Source organism: Balaenoptera borealis (genome assembly GCF_965194805.1).
Source record: "Balaenoptera borealis genome assembly, chromosome: 10".
Lineage (NCBI taxonomy): Eukaryota > Metazoa > Chordata > Mammalia > Artiodactyla > Balaenopteridae > Balaenoptera > Balaenoptera borealis.
Window position 1 is genome coordinate 821,324 of NC_138874.1, and position 21,928 is coordinate 843,251.

Below are 21,928 nucleotides of genomic sequence, written 5' to 3' on the forward strand. Positions count from 1 at the left end.
TCCTTTTATATGGAACTCAGGGCACAGTTTGTTGTTGTTGCAGTTGTTCTTTGTTTTTCAGTGCTAAAATTCAAAACAAGTGGCCAAATCCATTTTGTATTTGTCTAGTTTTTTTTTTTTTTTTAATTTTTTTGGCGGGGGGGTATTTATTTATTTATTTATGGCTGTGTTGGGTCTTCGTTTCTGTGCGAGGGCTTTCTCTAGTTGCGGCAAGCGGGGGCCACTCTTCATCGTGGTGCGCGGGCCCCTCATTATCGCGGCCTCTCTTGTTGCGGAGCACAGGCTCCAGACGCGCAGGCTCAGTATTTGTGGCTCACGGGCCTAGTTGCTCCACGGCATGTGGGATCTTCCCAGACCAGGGCTCGAACCCGTGTCCCCTGCATTAGCAGGCAGATTCTCAACCACTGCGCCACCAGGGAAGCCCTATTTGTCTAGTTTTTACGTGAGCATAAATGAAATCTTTCCACACATGCTGATGGAAACCAATTTTTGTAACATCTTTATTGGAGTATAATTTTTTACAATGTTGTGTTACTTTCTACTGTATAACAAAGTCAATCAGCTATATGCATACATATATCCCCATATCCCCTCCCTCTTGCATCTCCCTCCCACCCTCCTTATTCCACCCCTCTAGGTGGTCACAAAGCACCAAACTAATCTCCCTGTAATATGCAGCTGCTTCTCACTGGCTATCTATTTTACATTTGGTAGTGTATATATGTCAATGCTACTCTCTCACTTCGTCCCAGCTTACCCTTCCCCCGCTCCGTGTCCTAAGTCCATTCTCTACATCTGCATCTTTATTCCTGTCCTGCCCCTAGGTTCATCAAAACCTTTTTTTTTTTAGATTCCATGTATATGTGTTAGCATACGGTATTTGTTTTTCTCTTTCTGACTTACTTCACTCTGTAGGACAGACTCTAGGTCCATACACCTCACTACAAATAACTCAGTTTCATTTCTTTTTATGGCTGGATAATATTCCATTGTATATATGTGTCACCTCTCGTTTATCCATTCATCTGTCGATGGACACTTAGGTTGCTTCCATGTCCTGGCTATTGTAAATAGTGCTGCAATGAACATTGTGGTACAGGACTCTCTTTCAAATTATGGTTTTCTCAGGGTATATGCCCAGTAGTGGGATTGCTGGGTCATATGTCAGTTCTATTTTTAGTCTTTTAAGGAACCTCCATACTGTTCTCCATAGTGGCTGTATCAGTTTACATTCCCAGCAACAGTGCAAGAGGGTTCCCTTTTCTCCACACCCTCTCCAGCATTTATTGTTTGTAGATTTTTTGATGATGGCCATTCTGACCGGTGTGAGGCGATACCTCATTGTAGTTTTGATTTGCATTTCTCTAATGAGCATCCTTTCATGTGTTTGTTGGCAATCTGTATCTCTTCTTTGGAGAAATGTCTATTTAGGTCTTCTGCCCATTTTTGGATTGGGTTGTTTGTCTTTTTGATATTGAGCTGCATGAGCTGCTTGTATACTTTGGAGATTAATCCTTTGTCCATTGTTTCATTTGCAAATATTTTCTCCCATTCTGCGGGTTGTCTTTTCGTCTTGTTTATGGTTTCCTTTACTGTGTGAAAGCTTTTAAGTTTCATTAGGTCCCATTTGTTTATTTTTGTTTTTATTTCCATTTCTCTAGGAGCTGGGTCAAAAAGGATCTTGCTGCGATTTATGTCATAAGAGTGTTCTGCCTATGTTTTCCTCTAAGAGTTTGATAGTGTCTGGCCTTACATTTAGGTCTTTAATCCATTTTGAGTTTATTTTTGTGTATGGTGTTAGGAAGTGTTCTAATTTCATTCTTTTACATGTAGCTGTCCAGTTTTCCCAGCACCACATATTGAAGAGGCTGTCTTTTCTCCATTGTATATTCTTGCCTCCTTTGTCAAAGATAAGGTGACCATATGTGTATGGGTCTATCTCTGGGCTTTCTATCCTGTTCCATTGATCCATATTTCTGTTTTTGTGCCAGTACCATACTGTCTTGATTACTGTAGCTTTGTAGTATAGTCTGAAGTCAGGGAGCTTGATTCCTCCAGGTCCATTTTTCTTTCTCAAGATTGCTTTGGCTATTTGGGGTCTTTTGTGTTTCCATACAAATTGTGAATTTTTTTGTTCTAGTTCTGTGGAAAATGCCATTGGTAGTTTGATAGGGATGTCACTGAATCTGTAGATCAGTGCACAATTTTGAATTAATTATAATCCTTGATTCACGTCCAACTGTCATCAATAGTCCATGTATGGCACTTTTATTTATTTGTAGCTAATTTATTTATAATATAATTAATGCCCATGAACCTACCACTACTCCAAAACAAAACTAATATGAACATTCTTGTACATGTTTTCTGGAGCACACAGGCAGTCATTTCTGCTGAGCATGTTTCTAGAATTGCTGGGTCATGTGTTATGCAAATATTCAGCTTTAGTAGATATTGTCAGTTTTCCAAAATGCTTAAAAGCTAATTACACTACCACCAGCAGTGAATGAAAATGCGACTTGCTCTAAATTGTTGTCAATACTTTGTATTTGTTGTCTTTTTAATTTTAACCATCCTATGGGTATGTAGCTTGTCTTACTCTTTAACTCCTTAAAAGTTGCCTTGGTGGAGTGGTTAATAATCCACCTGCCAATGCAGGGGACACAGGTTCTCTCCCTGGTTCAGGAAGATCCCACATGCTGTGGAGCAACTAAGCCCATGTGCCACAGCTACTGAGCATGCACTCCAGAGCCTGTGAGCCACAACTACTGAGCCCATGCGCCAAAACTACTGAAGTCTGCACACCTAGAGCCCATGCTCCATAACAAGAGAAGCCACCACAATGAGAAGCCTGTGCACCACAACGAAGAGTAGACTCCACTCACTGCAACTAGAGAAAGCCTGTGTGCAGCAACAAAGACCCAAAGCAGCCAAAAAAAAAAGTTGCCTTGTGCTCTCAGTACTTTATACCAGTAAAGGAAATACTCTTGAAGATGTCACTATTATCTTCTTGATCACCAAGTCTAATGACTTTTTCTTCAATCCTTGCCCTTCATCTCTTAATAACATCTGACACCACTGACCACCACTTTCTTCTTGAAACTGTATTCCTTTGACTTCCATGATATTCCATTATCCTAGAAGGTACATCTTTATCCACAATTCAAAAATCTAGTATACCCTGAAAACAGAAAGTTTTATATTACCCATTTCGTGGCAAAACCTATCCTGAACTATCATGAGACTAATCATAGTCCTTCTTTATCCCACTTAGCGGTATATTCACATAACTCATTGATGATTTATTAATGTGGTATTTATTATGATACTGCCCCAGTCCGTGTTCTATAATACAGAGTATAGGCACCATATTAGCTTTCTAAATCCAAAAAATTGTGAATTCTGACTCAGAGTTGTGCATAAAATTTTGAGGGCTATAGTAGAAAAGGCATAGCCCTTGGAGTCAGATAAACCTGGGTGTGAATAAACAATTTACTCAACCTCTTGAAACTTCAGGGTTTTTTGTTTTTTTGTTTTTTTACTTTCTTCTCTAAAACAGGGATTGAAATAGCTAGCTGATAAGGCTGTGAACATCTTTACTTGTATGATTCACACATCTAAAACTCCATATATTGAAAACTGAGCTCACCATCCTTCCTTCCCCCTGACCATCTGCTTCTTTGTTTTCTATCTCAGAGCATGGCACCAACTTCCCACCCATCTGCTCAACTCAGAAACCTAAGCATCATCCTCAGTTTATTCCTCCTTTCCCAGTCCATTAGCAAGTCCTGTCAATTCTATCGATACATCCTGAGACTTGCTCAATTCTGTATACTTCTCTCCATTCTTACCACCATCTTACCTACCTGATTGGAAGAGCCCCCTAAGTTGCCTTTCTATCTCCATTGTTGCTACTTTTCAGTTCACTCTCCACACAATAGCCAAAGTAATTAATGCAAATTAAGCCACTTTCCTGCTTACAGCATTCCACTGGCTTCCTATTGCTCTAAGATAAAGTCCTAATTCTATCATGACTCCAAGGCCTTCCAGGGTTATCTAATTACCCTCTAGAATTATCTGGAAACTACCTTTAGTTTCCTAATGTGCCATATTCTCTCTTATAACCTGGTTTTTGGCCATGCTTTACCTGCAGTCTGAGGCACACTTCTGTTGCACTCTACCTGGCTACTTCTATGGAAACTTCAGATCTCACTTTGAATGAGACTGGTTTTTGAAGAGCTAATCTGTTTTGGACTGAATTGTGTTCTTCCAAAATTCATATATTGGAGCCCTAACCCTCAATGTGGCTCTGTTTGGAGATAGGATCCTTAAGGAGGTAATTAAGGTAAAATGAAGTCATGTGGGTGCACCCGGATTCAATATGACTGCTGTCCTTATAAATGGAAGAAATTTGGACACAGATATGTACAGAAGGAAGACCACGTGAAGACAGAGGAAAAGCAGGCCATCTACAAGTCAAGGAGAGAGGCCTCATAATGGGGGAGCTCTAATCCAATAGTGAAATAGGAGGGAAGCGGGGCATTTAGAAGAATGGCATAGCCATAAGACATGACAAAAACTGGTTAGAACCAACAAGGTCCAAGATGGTGGAAGATTTGACTTCCAGTGGACCTTGAGCCTCCGTATACACTCACTGTAATACATCGGCAGCAAAATGACACACCCACCAGTGCCATGACAGTTCTGAGGATAACCATAAAAGGTCAGAAAGTGGGGTGTGGCCCAATTCCTGGAAATCCCTGCCCCTTCCCCTGAAATAGTTGGAATAATCTTCCCACTCATTAGCCTATGAAATTACACAGCCCATAAAAACTAACCACCCCATATTTTGAGGTCTCTTTTCTTCTGAGATGGCCCACACTCTGCCTGTGGAGTGTGTTTCTCCCAAGGCCATTCTCACCTTTTGAGACACATTTTGGAATGTGTGTCTCTTTAAATAAGTCCACGTCTTACCTATCACTTTGTCTCTTACTGAATTCTTTCTGTGTTGAGACACAAAGAACCTGAGCTTCATTAAGTCCTGAGACCAGGTAAGACAGGAAGGGGGAAGGCACAACCTTTAAAAGAATGACATAGCTGTTGAAGACACATCATCAACTGGTTAGAACCAACTAGGTCCAAGATGGAGGACGAGTGACTTCCAGCAGACCTTGAGCCTCAATATACGCTTATTTAATACATCAGCTAAATGACACACCCACAGACACTGTGACAGTTCTGAGGCTGACCATAAAAGGTCAGCAAGTGCGCAGTGGCCCAATTCCTGGAAATCTCTGCCCCTTCCCCAAAATAGTTGGAATAATCTTCCCACTCATTAGCCTATGAAATTACCCAGCCCATAAAAACTAACCACCCCATATTTTGGGGCCTCTCACTGTCTGAGATGGCCCACACTCTCTCTGTGGAGTGTGCTTCTCCCATGGCCTCTCACCTTCTGAGACAGACCACATTCCTAATTGCCTCTCCTTATCACAAACTCCTTTTCCCTTCCAGTAAATGTAACCGTAGGTTGAGACTACTATTTAAATTTAGACATGCCCAAGCACACCTGAAGATCTTATAGGACAGACCCACCATTTCTGTGTATGAGGGGCTATGCATTCTCCTGGGAATCTACACATGACACACTTGACTTTGAAGTAACAAGCCTTGGTAGTCTGTGGAGAGAAGTGACCCAAAGTGTAGTGAAGTATCTGCTACTAGGAGAGCCTACCAACCTGGTTCCATTCTAACACAGGCTAGCTCCAAAAAGGAGTGTATTAGTTTGCTAGGGCTGTCGTAACAAAGTACTACAGACTGGGTGACTTAGAAATTTATTTTCTTTAAATTCTGGAGGCTAGAATTCCAAAATCAAGGTGTTGGCAGGACTGGTTTCTTCTGAGGCCTTGCTCCTTTACTTCACGTGGTCTTCCTTCTGTATGTATCTGTGTCCCAATTCCTTTAAAAGGACAAGAGTCATATTGGATTAGGGTCCACCCACAGACCTCATTTTACCTTATCTCTTTAAAGACCCCCTATCCAAATACAGTAATATTCTGAAGTACTAGGGGTTAGAACTTCAATATATGAATTTTAGGGGGACACAATTCAGTCCATAACAGGGAGATAGGCATTCACTCCCACATCCCAACCAAATGTTGCAGTTGTGGCACCACACCAGGGACAGGATCCACAGAAACAGCATATTGTCCAACGGAGGTGACAGGACCACCTGAGTGAGGTGAAGTGGCAAAGGTTTCCAGCAAAGCAAAGGGGAAATGGAAGTTTTCAAGAACTCCCAGAGGGACTTCCCTGGTGGCGCAATGGTTAAGGCTCTGCGCTCACAATGCAGGGGGCCCGGGTTTGATGCCTGGTCAGGGAAGTAGATCCCACATGCATGCCACAACTAAGAGTTCGCATGCCACAACTAAGGAGCCCAGCTGCCGCAACTAAGACCCAGCACAACCAAATAAATAAATAAAATTAAAAAGAAAAAAAAAGAACTCTCAGAAACACTTGAGGGAAACTTTGAAGAAAGAGTTGGGTCCTGTTCTGCTGGGAAAGAGCAGCTGTGATGTGTTACATTGGCATTTTCCAAGACTATATCCTGAGCCTTTTCCTTTCAACTCCCTCTAGACAATGCACAAACTTTGATGATCACCTTTTCAAAGGTTCTACTTAAAATTACTCCTTTATCCTCAACGTATTTCCTGACCTGGATATTCCATCTGTACTTCAGACACAACATAGTTGATCATTTCTAATGCCTGGCTTTCCTATTTCAGTTCATGATTCCACCATTCTTTCATCTTTGACCCTCCCTTTTCCTCACTTCCAAAATTCAAAAAAATTACCAATCACAGAGATTTTACCTTTATAATTTTTCTCAAGGGTGATTTCTTTTACTCATAATTCCTCACCTACAAAATGGCTTCAAAACTTTTCTTGATATTCCAACTAATCCCTCATGTTTTTGTTGTTAATAATAATTGCGATATAAGTGATGTTGATGATGATGATGATTTGGCTTTGGCCACAATTAGCCCCACCCCCTCAGCTTCAATAAAATAAACAGCTTTAGTCATGACTGGGCTCACAGCAGGACCCGAGAAAAATTGATAAATATTTCTATAGATAGCTATTGAGGCACTATATAGTGATGAAAATGAATAGCAGGGACTTCTCTGGTGGTCCAGTGGTTAAGACTCCACTTCCACTGCAGGGGGCATGGGTTTGATTCCTGGTTGAGGAACTAGGATCCTACATGCCGTGCAGTGAAGAAAGGAAGAAAAGGAAGGAAGGAAGGAAGAAAGGGAGGGAGGGAGGAAGGGAGGAAGGAAGGGAGGAAGGAAGAAAATGAATAACAGCCATACACATTATCATGCATGAATTTCAACTAAGCTTGAGTAAAAAAGCAAGTCACAAAAGAACTTGTGTGATATAGTTCTGTTTATTGACCAAGTCATAAACAAGAACAAACAATGTGTTTTTTAGGGTACATTTTTGGTAAAACTGGAGAGGAAACAAAGGAATGATAAACTCAAAGTGTAGAACAGGGACTGTTTCTAGGGTGGGAAGGAGGGAGACATGACGGGAGGTATGCACAAGGGGTCATAACTGTGAGGGCAATTTATCTGTATCTAAGCAGCGTGGTGGGTAGGTGGGTGCTTACTGTTGTATTGTTTCCCATTTTACCACCTTTGAAGTCAGGTGATCACTGTCAGCCAAGTGGCAGGTGTGATAAAGCTGTATTACTTTAGAAATACTTTAATAGGTAAGAAGACTCATCATCCTGCTGGGTCATTCCTTGTCCTGAACAGGAATGCAAACCTTTTCCCATTTTCAACTTCATAGTGTATGAAATGTAGGACTGCCTTTAACTTTAAACAGAAACTAACTATAGATTCAGTTGTTTTTGTTTGTTTGTTTGTTCAGCTGCACTGTATCGTACGCTTGTGGGATCTTAGTTCCCCAACCAGGGATTGAACCTGGGCCCTTGGCAGTGAGAGTGCGGAGTCCTAACCACTGGACCGCCAGGGAACTCCCAAGTTGTTTGTTTTAAGACTGAGCATGGTGTTGAGTGGATTCTAAGTATCATCTTGATTCAAGTGCAAAATCTTTGACCCTAGATGCCATCTTAATTACCTCTATTATCCCCCATAGTTTTTCACCTAATACTTTCTGTGCAGTGGAGTGTCAGAAATTCTTAGACAAATGAATAAATTTTAATATAACAATAACGTTAAACAGTTAAATGAAAGCTGTGTATTTAATGGTCTATACCTGTACTTTCACGTTAAGATGTTTTAAATCAGAATACATCCACTCCCAGGGTACCTCATGGTGTGCCAAAGATCCCCAGAACAGGGAGATAGCACATCATTCATAGTTCTGCATTGTCGGTATGACTTGTGAACAAGTCATTGAAAACATTATTTTATTAAACCTCAGACTGTAAAAAACTGGTTTGCTCCAATCTCTACACAAACCACAATAAAATTAATACTCAACATCAAACTCCAAAATATTCGCTAAATATTCATAAACAATTGAATGGATTTGTTTTTGTAACTCTAGCAGGATTAGTAACTTTGCTTTTCTTTTGTGCCATTTTGTTTAGTTATTTTCTATTTAATAGAAGTTAAATGAGATTTGTTTTGGGCAACAAGCAATAATCAAGGCATCCCCAGAACGGAGCTAAACAAGACCAGAGCATTCGGGGCTTAGAATGTAAAATTTTACAGTTACCTCCAAAGGAAATTACTCATACACCCTCAGAGATACAGACAAGACTGAGAACAGAAGGCATATATCACACAACTTGAAATGTGTATCCCCTTCCTGGATGCGTGTGTATGCTGCACTATGAGTTAATTTGTTTTGTAAATCTCCCAATTGTCTTTTTTTTCTTTTTTTTTAAAATTTATTTATTTTATTTATTTATTTTTGGCTGCATAGTCTTCGTTGCTGTGAGGGCTTTTTCTAGTTGCAGCGAGCGGGGGCTACTCTTTGTTGTGGTGCACAGGCTTCTCACCGTGATGAATTCTCTTTTTGTGGAGCATGGGCTCTAGGCATGCGGGCTTCAGTAGTTGTAGAATGAGGGCTCAGTAGTTGTGGCACATGGGCTTAGTTGCTCCGTGGCATGTGGGATCTTCCTGGACCAGGGCTCGAACCCGTGTCCCCTGCATTGGCAGGTAGATTCTTTTTTTTTTTTTTTTTTATAAATTTATTTATTTATTTATGGCTGTGTTGGGTCTTCGTTTCTGTGCGAGGGCTTTCTCCAGTTGCGGCGAGCGGGGGCCACTCCTCATCGCGGTGCGCGGGCCTCTCACTATCGCGGCCTCCCGTTGCGGGGCACAGGCTCCAGACGCGCAGGCTCAGTAGTTGTGGCTCACGGGCCCAGCTGCTCCGCGGCATGTGGGATCCTCCCAGACCAGGGCTCGAGGCAGGTAGATTCTTAACCACTGTGCCACCAGGGAAGCCCTCCCAGTTAACTTTTGAATAGCGTGATTCAATTTGTTGGATGTGAATATTTAAGTTATGCCCCAATTTTAGGCCAGTTTTTATCATGTCTTCATCATTTAATATGATGAGGCTCCAACCTCTCTCTCTCATCCATAATGAGTCCTTTAGAACTACTGATTGTCTCATTTTGTTCCATATTGAATGAACACAACATATTACGCACTTTATAAAACATACCTGGGATCTCTGTTCCCTGTTGCTCACCAGCCTTGCCTTGAGTGACAACCAAGGTCAAAATATTATTTCCAAAGCAGCATTTCTCCAAACTCCATCTCTGAAGAGACTCAAGTTCTTTCCAAATAGTTCTAGGAGTTCCCAGTGTCTCAAGTGTGTCAAGTGCACTGAGTCCTTTTATCTTCTGTTTGGGATAAGATGCTGGAAAGCAAATAAGGAATTATATGGATTATATGGCAGCTATTATTTATTGAATGCTTGCTATGTGTCAAGGCTACACAAGTCACGAGGTAAAGGGTAACCTGGACGATGGCAGTAAACATTCCCCTTTCCTTGTAAAAACTCTGGGGGAGGGGAAGCTTATCACACATTGACCTCTGATTCAAACTTGGCCTTAAGACCTTCAAAACCTTGAAAAGACTAGAAGCCAGAAAACATTATAATTTCAAAGTTTTGAGTGATTCTCTATGTTGGAAGTTGTAGAAACCTGAATTCACTTCTGTGGCCAAATACCTCCTGATCTGGAACCCTTTCCAGCAGCTTGTTAGTCCTAAAATGAGAAGTAAAGAACCTTTGTTGACACAGAGGCATTTTAAGGGACTTCATTTCTATGGCTGCAAAATTGCTTTGGGGGTGACAATGGTTTTAAAATATTTTCTGTGGGGAAGGGTGAGTTGCATCTGGGAGACTGGGACTTCCAGCAGGTCAGCCAACTATTTTCCTACTATCCTTCCCAAGTACCTTCTCTTGTTTACTTTTCAAAGTAATAGTTTCTCTCTTTCTCCCCTCTTCAGAACTCCTGCACACCACACCTTACTGTTACTCTATTTTTTTTCTTTTGATGGCTTAGGTGCATTTTATTGGTTTTCTTTACCTCACCCTTTCTCGTAATTGACCTTGCTTCAAACTTTACCAGAAAAATAAAATAGTGAGTCATTTGGGAATGATTCCTTTAAATCTCTTTAACCCTTTGCAATTTGCCTGTAGCTGTTCCTCCTCTGCTTCCCTTCTCTGTGTCCACAGATCCTAAACTATCACATCACGATCTTCATTTAATCCTAATCAAGCCCCCATCCCACCCCATGTTGAAAGACCTGCCTTAAACCAGAGTCCAAAACCTTATAAGTTCTGACTTCGCCCTCCCCACTCTGAGACACTTAAAGACTGTGAAGGTGGTGCTCTCTCTTAACACAGTAAGAATAAATTTATCTTATCAACCAGCTCTGGCTTCCCTCTCCCCTCAGGCATTTAGCTCCTTTCTCTTCTGCATTATTATTTTTTAAATATTTATTTATTTATTTAGGCTGTGCCGGGTCTTAGTTGTGGCACGCAGGATCTTCAGTTGCTGCATGTGGACTTCTTAGCTGCGGCATGTGAACTCTTAGTTGCGGAATGCGGGATCCAGTTCCCCAACCAGGGAATGAACCCGGGCCCCTTGCACTGGGAGCTCGGAGTCTTACCCACTGGACCAGCAGGGAAGTCCCTCTTCTGCATTATTATTCTCTTTCTCTCTACTGGGTCAGAATACAAATTTACCCTAACAGAGCCCATCCTTAAACAACACTCCCTTCACCCTTTAGCTTTCAGCCACTTTATTGCCTCCCATCACAGCAACATTAAAAAAAAAAATGTTTAAAATAGGTAATACATTCACATGCTTCAAAAATTCCAAAGGCCGATTCCCATTGCTGGAGGCATCTTTTATGTACTTGGAGAGATATACACATGGAACCATACAGCAATAGCGCCATATTATACACACTATTCTCTACCTTTCACTGAACAACACATCCTGGAAATCTTTCTGTATCTGTATAGAAAGATCATAGCCAAATTTTTGGTAGTTCTTCCCCTCACTCTCCTCTCTTTAATCCATTCTAATAAGGTGGCTTCTGTTACTTCCGATGAAATGACTATCCTCAAGGTCACCCAAGATCTCCACTTGCTAAATCCAAAGGCTGCATGTCAGTCCTCATCTTATTACACTTCTTGGCAGCATTTGACACAGCAAACACTCCCTCCCTCTTGAAACACTTCATTGCTTTGCAGAGGAGAATTTGCTGGGAAGCGAATGAAGTATAGGCCACAGGGCTCCTCACTGTTACCTCCCCCTTCCAAGGACCTACAAGGAGTTCTAGCCATGTGTCCACAGGGTCATGTCATTTTGTGAAACTTGCAAAATATTTTCACCAAAATCAGTCAAGACCACTGTGTCTTTTCACTCTGATCTCCACTTCGTCACACTTTTCCCTGCGTCTTGGCATCCAGCTCAGAGAAGTCGAGTAGCAAATACATTTAGTTTGGATTTAGTCATACTGTATGCAGATACAGTAGGGGCTCCCCGGAGAAAGAGAACTAGGCGTGGCTTTCTTGACATAAGAAAAATCATTTTAGGCCTAAGCCATTTGTCATCTAAGCCTGGCTCCAATGCTTGCTCTGGAACAGGTCTCAGGAATTAATGATCTTAAGGGAACAAAAGAATGCAGTAACAAAGCAGTCAAGAAACAACAGTTCAGTGATAAAACAGAGTCCTAGTTCCTCCTCAAGGGATATACATGACAACCTGATACGGAACTTCGGAACTTCGAGTTCTGCAGGAACTATGGCCCCCACCCAGGTGGACGATGGAATGATGATGTTGACCTTTTCTGACCCTCGTGACTTCAATCAACTAAAGCTTGGACTCTGTCAATCTTCGCCCCAATTCTATGCTGAACTCTATTATACTCAAGCCCTTCATGAATATGCACGTGCCCTTAGCTTAAAACTTCCCCAATTTAGCTGTTCAGGGAGACACTGCTTTGGGAAAGACCCCCAGTGTTCTCCTTACTTGCTGCAAGTAGTAAATCCTTCCTTCCTCCTTTCTTGGCTTGGTCTTTTGGTTCGACACTGACCAAGAAGCGAACCCAGTTTTTGGGTAACAATACCAGTGTAGTGGTACCAGTATGGAAGGAGTTCCAGGAATAAATACTCCATCAGCTCACTATGCCACCTCACCCAGAGTTGTGACATGAAGATGCAGGACCTGAGGTCATATCATGACACCCAGCTCTATAGGTACGTAGGATCAATGTCTGAAACATATAGAGCCAGAAGCTAATCTGTGAAAAAGTCTTTCAATTTTCAGACATGTATATCTGTAAGCAGGAATCAGATTGTCATTGATGACTTATCAAATTAGAAGTCCTCTTCTATCAGGAATATACTTGACCATGCAGCATATGTTACCGAACTCAGGTTCGGCTGCTTGCAGCTCTAAGGCCGATAATCGAGAGGTAAGTATCAATAGAAAAGAAAGATGCTTTAGTCAGAAAAGCCAGCAACCTGGGGAGAAGGTGGACTCATGTCCTAAGACAAACTCAAAAATTCTGCTCAGCCATGACAGTTTTTAAATGGAAAAAGGTGGCTGAGGTGGGGGGTGCAGGGGAATCTCGGGGAATCATCAAGGCAGGAGGTTGACTTCTGCATCATTCTCCATTAGCCAGGCATGCAGGCTGGCTAACTCTCTCTTCAGATGTCATCTTGCCTGTGAAACCTGCCTGCAGGGTTGTTTAGGGAGCAACCCTTAGTAATTGGTAGAGAGCTAGTCATTATTTAACTACTTAATTCTTCATTCTTACTTCTTTTTATCTAGGAAAAGAATCAACAGCATAGGCAAGGCTTGGTGTGCATTCAGGAGAGCATAAGTCAGGAGTTAGTTTAAATTGCCTAGTGATCTCATTCCTATAATTAGGTTCTTTCAAAGTTAGAGGGGAACAGAAATGGACAAACAGGAAAGGGGCAAAAGAGCTGCTTTCAGTTCCCTACTGTCAACATCATTCCACTTGTATGGGATTAGAGGTGAAGGTCCATCTTCTATAACTTCATGCTGACATAAGGTGCCATATTCTTAGAGTAGAAGATGTCAACATGGGTCTGTAGCATCTCTTTGCTGACAATTTTAGTTGCCCACTTACAGATATGTGCAGAACAAGCTACAGTTATTTTGATGCCCACAAAGATACTTATTATTATGAGCAATAATGTTAATCCCATTCTCTTGAGGCCAGTTCTTGGAACTGTGTTAGCCACAGATTCAGTGCTGCTCAAGATGGAGCAGTTTATGTCAAGGCTGCAGGCTGGTCATCATGCAGTAAGCTTTTTTCTCTGGTGATAGTTACAGTATCTGTAAAACAACTCAGGAATATGCATCAGACACTGAGTCTGTGACTGTATTGTCATAGCCATGAACTGCTTGGTTTTGTACTTCGGGGGCCCTGTAGGGTTCTCCTCTGTTCCATATACATTTTTAAAAAGCACTGTGCTTTTAAAAATGGGAAACATGCAAAACAGAATTTATCAGAATTCCTGTGTTTGTAGGGCAGGAACTTGAACAGTCCTACTGTGAATACACACGTGTGAAGTTGTGTGTTTTATGCATCCTGACAATACTGGATTGCATTTTACTATACTTGCCACATCTTGTCCTTCAAAATCTGGTGGTTCCAGATGAAATGGCACCAAAATTGACACCAAGAAAGTCAAGTGATCTGAAGAAACCAGTGTTCCAGACACAAAACTCCTACACTTTTTCATCAAGAAATCAATGTATCAGAATAAAAGGAATTTGATTTCACAACTACATTGCTCTATACAATGTAGCAGCAATTTAAATCATATTGGGGGACTTCCCTGGCAGTCCAGTGGTTAAGACTCTGTGCTTCCACCGCAGGGGATGTGGGTTCAATCCCTGCTGGGGGGACTAAGATTCCGTATGCTGTGAGGCACAGCCAAAAAAAACCCCCCAAACAAACAAAAAAACCACATTGGAATTGCTCTTGTGTATGCCTAATTTCCTAATTTTAGAATTTTTGGGGGCGGGTACTAATGATCATTTCACTATTTAACTATGATGATGAGGAGGTATCCTTATGGAAGCCAAAAACATAAACTGAAAGAAAGAAGACAGGTAGAAACTTTAAAATGCCAAAAATATTTATTACACCACAACAGAAACTAAAGCCTCTTGTAATCAAAATCATGAAGATTAGGGAAAGATTCATGATAGCCAACAGAAGAGACTAAAGTGATTATGGCAATCAAAACACTTCTAAACAACAAACAGAAAACGGAAGAAGGAAGATGGTAGAAAAACTTTGTAGATTCAATAGAACACAAAGAAGGTCAGAAGGTACCTCACTGTGATGAATTCATTGATTTTGATAATTGCCATAACCTTTCATTGTGGTCTGTTTAAGGAGCAATAATTTCATTCAATACTGAATAATGAAAGAGTTCATTTTTTTCCACCAAATTTTGATCAATAATATTAACAGAGAATTAAACAGAACAGATCATGGGAAAACATATACTTCTCAAACAGATATATACATTTAAAAAATATTTTTTAAATGGCCAAACTGCTATGAGAACCTGGGTAGCCTATTCTAAAACTAAAGGTTTGCATTTATCATTTTGTTTGTAAACTGTTTTCAACAAGACAGACATTACATCAGATGGGTTTTTGGACTGGATAAATATATTAAGAAGTTTCAAAAGTCAAGTACATTCCACATAGCACTAGAAGGCCATGTTTACTTGAAATACATGGAAGTCCAATAAAAATGCACTAGACCAATTTCTTGAAAAGTAAACAGGAAAAACATGCTGAATTATTTTGAAATGCCATTAAGTGTAGCAGCAGCTATTAAATTTTTAAATAAAAATGGTTTCAGAGGTCACAGTGAAAAAATTGTGTTCTTTAAACAAAGGCAATTTCATGGAAATCATTGAACTAATTGCTAAATTCTATTCTATTTTTGCATAAGGACTTGGAAAAATGTCAGAATAAAAGAACAATGTGACTTATCTGAAATCATATTAGAAATTAATCAAAATAATGAAAAGGTATTCAAAATTAAGTAGTGAATCAAACAAGCCAGATATCCAATACCATTCCATTACTTAGAGTCTATATTGGAGTGATGAATGCTGATGAGATGGTGATTATTGTTTTTTCTTTTTTCTTTTTTGGCTGCATGGGGCAGCACGTGGGGTCTTAGTTCCCCAACCAGGGATCGAACCTGTGCCCCCTGCAGTGGAAGTGAGGAGTCTTAACCACTGGACATCTGGCGAAGTCCCTGATTATTGTATTCTACATTAACAATAGAAACACCCTTGAACAATTTTTAACTTTTCTTTAACTGAAAACCATCGATTTGTGCCTTTATTCAACAAATGCAATTTTCCACTGAACAGTATTCATGGTCAGTTATGTTATCATGTAACTGTTAGGAAAGGTGAGAGCAAAGGGCTACCAGCATTCTTTTAAAAGATCAAGTATGTGGAATTTTCGTAATTTTGGTGGAGAAAAATCTGCCTTGATAGTACCTGAAGTTATTGACTACTTCAGTATTTTGTAACAGTTAGGAAGACGGTAGAAAACCTTTTGGGTTCCTCTCACATATGCAGCATTTGAAACAAACATGTTTGGATTTTTCTTTAAGAAATCTAAGTGTAATGAGATGATCTGCCTGTTTTAAGGATGTTCTAAGCCTTGCAATATGGATACAACAATGTTTCAAGGATTCCAAAACATATTTTTCAAAGACTCAGAAAGCCTAGCACAACCAGATGCAAAGAGTTTATTCAAAAATTTGGTGAGATTAGACTATGTTGTTTTAATTGCAATTTGGAAAAGTGTTTTGGAATATTTCAAAAAACAAGTGAGAAATTACAGACTTTTGATTTGGATTTATATAAAGGATATTTCTTATGTCATTTAAAATTTATTTATACATTAAATAATGGAGTCAAAATTCAGAAGAAAAGATAATGGAATGTGAAACAAAAGTGATGGATTAATTATTCTGATACTGAGAAGCAAAGTGTAACAAAAAGCCTGCAGATCATACTAAAAGCAGTAACACATAAGGAGGAAGAGCTACACTTTGACTAGAAGGAATGAATAAACTTGTGGATTGTTTGGAAATTCCACTAATAAAGAGAAGTGAATCATATAAGCTCAATGGGAAAAGATTTAAATTTCTTACTAATTTTCACTGGAAAACTGATACTGATGAAACTAACACAAAACTTCTTATATGACACTACAACAAGGACGGTGATGACAACTGGTTAATGAGTACTGTCAATTCAAAAAACATTTAAGGTAGCTATTGCAGAAGAAAACTTAAAATGCCCTAATATCTTACAGCTTGTGAAACAAACTTGATAGATGTTTTCCAGAGTTGACATCAGTCCTAAAAATGTACATGACATTATGAATTATGACTTGTGAAGGTGAAACTTTTAAAAATTAGTAATAATAACAGTAATAACAAAATGAACCCAATAAAAAATACTATACAAATTATGTTTGAGGTAGATTGTCTCATCTATTAATTTCATTTTAGAGTCATAAATGCTATTATATTTGTTATGAATAGAGGCTATTGGGTTTGATAAGATTAAATACTGAGTTAACCCAGGGTAGCTTCCCAGTCTCTTCCTATCGCATCACATTGTTTTATTTTCATCATAGCAGTTATCACTAGCTAACAGCTTTGTGTTAATTGGTTTGATTGTTCTCTGCTTACCTGCTCTAAAATGCAATTCTTGTGAGAGTAGTGACCTTATCTGTCTTATTTAATGTTTTATCCTCAGTGTCTAGAACAGTGTCAGGCACAGAGTTGGCCTCAATCGGTGGTAATCAAATGGATGGGTGGGTGGATGGATGGATGGATGCATGCACGGATGAATGAATAAATGAATGAATGAAGAGAATGGTGATATTGTCTGTTTCCTATTCACGCCTCATATTGAATTTGAATCTCTCTTGGTTAAGAAGTGATGATCCGAAACTGACAGAAAGGCTAAGTGAAATTCTGAGCATGGGCTGAAAGCCTTCTATGGGAGATTTTGGCAGATTCTGGATGCAGACAGAGCTGTGTGGGGCTCAGGTGAGAAGATGCGGCACAGAATTGGGGGGAGACATTCTCCTTCACTCCGCATCACTCCCAGTGTTCCTATGTAACTCTGAGGACTCGTGGCTTTGGTGGCTTCCAAAAAGCCTTGGCAAGGCTTCTGTAGTTTTAGGAGAAGCCAGTGATGTTGGCAAGTTGGAGCTGGAGAAGGAAGTGATGGAACACCATATGGTACCTAGAACTACCATCTGGGTTGTAGGCACTTGGGAGGCTCCCCTTTGGGGATTTCCAGAAATTACTCGCGCTGTGGGCAGGTAAGTTCTGCCTGAGCAGATAGGGACTGGATGGTAAGTTCTGCTTGAGCAGATAGCAGATATTTAGAGTCATGGCCATTTGCGCACCAAAATTAATTTTGACATCTTCTTGAGTTTACAGGCTGATGGGGCAAGCAAGGTACAGATTACATACGTATTACCTCATTTTACGTCATCTAGATCTTTGACATAATCTATAAATATAGCTCTGTAAGAATCAGTATTGAGCTACATGATAATTGTGCTGTCTCTTTCTCTTGTCCTTAATTTGGAGCCACCATACATAGTTGTAAATGTTAAGGGCCCCCAGCTGAGGGATTCTGGGGAGTTGAAATCCACTCCTTGCTTCACTTGCCAAACCTTATGCCCTAGCATAGGCTTCTTCTGCCTGGAGGAGAAGTGCTTTTTCTTAATCAACACACAAATACTATCTGCTCACTGAGACTTGGGACTGTGGTCCACCTAAAAGGACATTATTTATTTGCATGAAATATGTGTATATGAAAAAGGGCATTTTTTATTTGCAAGAAATATGTGTATATGAACCAGTGGAATCCCTGCAGAGGAAATGACATGAACCAGGGCAGAGAAGTGGGGGTAAATGCAAGGTCTGTGAGCTGTGGGGAGGGGTGGAGACAGTGAAAGACAGCTGCAGAGGGTCTGTGTTGAAACGTAGTGGGAGTTTTGCAGCAGACTAGTCCCAGAAGAGGGAAATTATAGAAACTACTTCGTTAAGGCTCAGCGAGGAAGGAGGTAAATATTTTTTAAAAGTCCATGTTGGGGAGGGTGAGGAAACAGACACTTCCCTATAATGCTGGTTCAATATAAATGGTATAACCTCTTTGGGGGAACTTTGGCAGTTTCTACCAAAATTACAAGTGCACATGCCCTTTGACCCAGAATCTTTTTCTTTTTTTCTTATTAGTTATCCATTTTATACATATCAGTGTATACATGTCAATCCCAATCTCCCAATTCATCACACCACCTCCCCCACCCCCCTGCCACTTTCCCCCCTTGGTGTCCATATGTTTGTTCCTTACATCTGTGTCTCAATTTCTGCCCTGCAAAGCGGTTCATCTGTACCATTTTTCTAGGTTCCACATATATGCATTAATATACGGTGTTTGTTTTTCTCTTTCTGACTTACTTCACTCTGTACGACAGTCTCTAGATCCATCCACGTCTCTACAAATGATGCAGTTTCATTCCTTATCATAGCTGAGTAATATTCCATTGTATACATGTACCACTTCTTCTTTATCCATTCGTTTGTCGATGGACACTTAGGTTGCTTCCATGACCTGGCTATTGTAAATAGTGCTGCAATGAACAAAGGGGTGCATGTGTCCTTTTGAATTATGTTTTTCTCTGGGTATATGCCCAGTAGTGGGATTGCTGGGTCATATGGTAATTCTATTTTTAGTTTCTTAAGGGACCTCCATACTGTTCTTCATAGTGGCTGTATCAATTTACACTCCCACCAAAAGTGCAAGAGGGTTCCCTTTTCTCCACACCCTCTCCAGCATTTGTTGTTTGTACATTTTCTGATGATGCCCATTCTAACAGGAGTGAGGTGATACCTCATTGTACTTTTGATTTGCATTTCTCTAATAATTAGTGATGTTGAACAGCTTTTCATGGGTTTCTTGGCCATCTGTATGTCTTCTCTGGAGAAATGTCTATTTAGGTCTTCTGCCCAATTTTAGATTGGGTTGATTGTTGTTTTAATATTGAGCTGCATGAGCTGTTTATATATTTTGGAGATTAATCCTTTGTCCGTTGATTCGTTTGCAAATATTTTGTCCCATTCTGAGGGTTGTCTTTTCGTCTTGTTTGTAGTTTCCTTTGCTTTGCAAAAGCCTTTAAGTTTCATTAGGTCCCATTTGTTTATTTTTGTTTTTATTTCCACTACTCTAGGAGGTGGATCAAAAAAGATCTTGCTGTGATTTATGTCAAAGAGTGTTCTTCCTATGTTTTCCTTTAAGAGTTTTATAGTGCCCGGTCTTACATTTAGGTCTCTAAACCATTTTGAGTTTATTTTTCTGTATGGTGTTATGGAGTGTTCTAATTTCATTCTTTTACATATAGCTGTCCAGTTTTCCCAGCACTGGTTATTGAAGAGACTGTCTTTTCTCCATTGTATATCCTGGCCTCCTTTGTCATCGATTAGTTGACCATAGGTACATGGGTTTATCTCTGGGCTTTATATCCTGTTCCATTGATCTATATTTCTGCTTTTGTGCCAGTACCATATTGTCTTGATTATTGTAGCTTTGTAGTATAGTCTGAAGCCAGGGAACCTGATTCCTCCAGCTCCGTTTTTGTCCCTCAAGACCGCTTTGGCGGTATAACAATTGTAAATATTTATGCACCCAACATAGGAGCACCTCAATATATAAGGCAAATACTAACAGCCATAAAATGGGAAATTGACAGTAACACAATCATAGTAGGGGACTTTAACACCCCACTTTCACCAATGGACAGATCATCCAAAATGAAAATAAATAAGGAAACACAAGCTTTAAATGATACATTAAACAAGATGGACTTAATTGATATTTATAGGACATTACACCCAAAAACAACAGAATACACATTTTTCTCAAGTGCTCATGGAACATTCTCCAGGATAGATCATATCTTGGGTCACAAATCAAGCCTTGGTAAAGTTAAGAAAATTGAAATCGTATCAAGTATCTTTTCCGACCACAACACTATGAGACTAGACATCAATTACAGGAAAAGATCTGTAAAAAATACAAACACATGGAGGCTACACAATACACTACTTAATAACGAAGTGATCACTGAAGAAATCAAAGGGGAAATCAAAAAATACCTAGAAACAAATGACAATGGAGACACGACAACCCAAAACCTATGGGATGCAGCAAAAGCAGTTCTAAGAGGGAAGTTTATAGCAATACAAGCCTACCTCAAGAAACAGGAAACATCTCGAATAAACAACCTAACCTTGCACCTAAAGCAATTAGAGAAAGAAGAACAAAAAACCCCCAAAGATAGCAGAAGGAAAGAAATCAAAAAGATCAGATCAGAAATAAATGAAAAAGAAATGAAGGAAACAATAGCAAAGATCAATAAAACTAAAAGCTGGTTCTTTGAGAAGATAAACAAAATTGATAAACCATTAGCCAAACTCATCAAGAGAAAAAGGGAGAAGACTCAAATCAATAGAATTAGAAATGAAAAAGGAGAAGTAACAACTGACACTGCAGAAGTACAAACGATCATGAGAGATTACTACAAGCAACTCTATGCCAATAAAATGGACAACCTAGAAGAAATGGACAAATTCTTAGAAATGCACAACCTGCCGAGACTGAACCAGGAAGTAATAGAAAATATGAACAGACCAATCACAAGCACTGAAATTGAAACTGTGATTAAAAATCTTGCAACAAACAAAAGCCCAGGACCAGATGGCTTCACGGGCGAATTCTATCAAACATTTAGAGAAGATCTAACACCTATCCTTCTCAAACTCTTCCAAAATATTGCAGAGGGAGGAACACTCCCCAATGCATTCTACGAGGCCACCATCACCCTGATATCAAAACCAGACAAAGATGTCACAAAGAAAGGAAACTACAGGCCAATATCACTGATGAACATAGATGCAAAAATCCTCAACAAAATACTAGCAAACAGAATCCAACAGCACATTAAAAGGATCATACACCATGATCAAGTGGGGTTTATTCCAGGAATGCAAGGATTCTTCAATATATGCAAATCAATCAATGTGATACACCATATTAACAAATTGAAGGAGAAAAACCATATGATCATATCAATAGATGCAGAGAAAGCTTTCGACAAAATTCAACACCCATGTATGATAAAAGCCCTGCAGAAAGTAGGCATAGAGGGAACTTTCCTCAACATAATAAAGGCCATATGTGACAAACCCAAAGCCAACATTGTCCTCAATGGTGAAAAACTGAAACCATTTCCACTAAGATCAGGAACAAGGCAAGGTGGTCC

At 39.9% G+C, this 21,928-nt stretch overlaps 1 long non-coding RNA gene across 1 annotated transcript in view; it reads right to left on the minus strand.

Annotated features, from left to right (window-relative positions):
- The window catches only part of LOC309635824, a 189,130-nt gene extending 167,745 nt beyond the window's left edge, over positions 1-21,385 (minus strand). Inside the window, exon 1 of the long non-coding RNA XR_014249046.1 lies at positions 18,961-21,385. This is a non-coding gene — a long non-coding RNA (uncharacterized lncRNA). The remainder of the gene's footprint in view (positions 1-18,960) is intronic.
- Between the last annotated feature and the right edge of the window lie 543 nt (positions 21,386-21,928).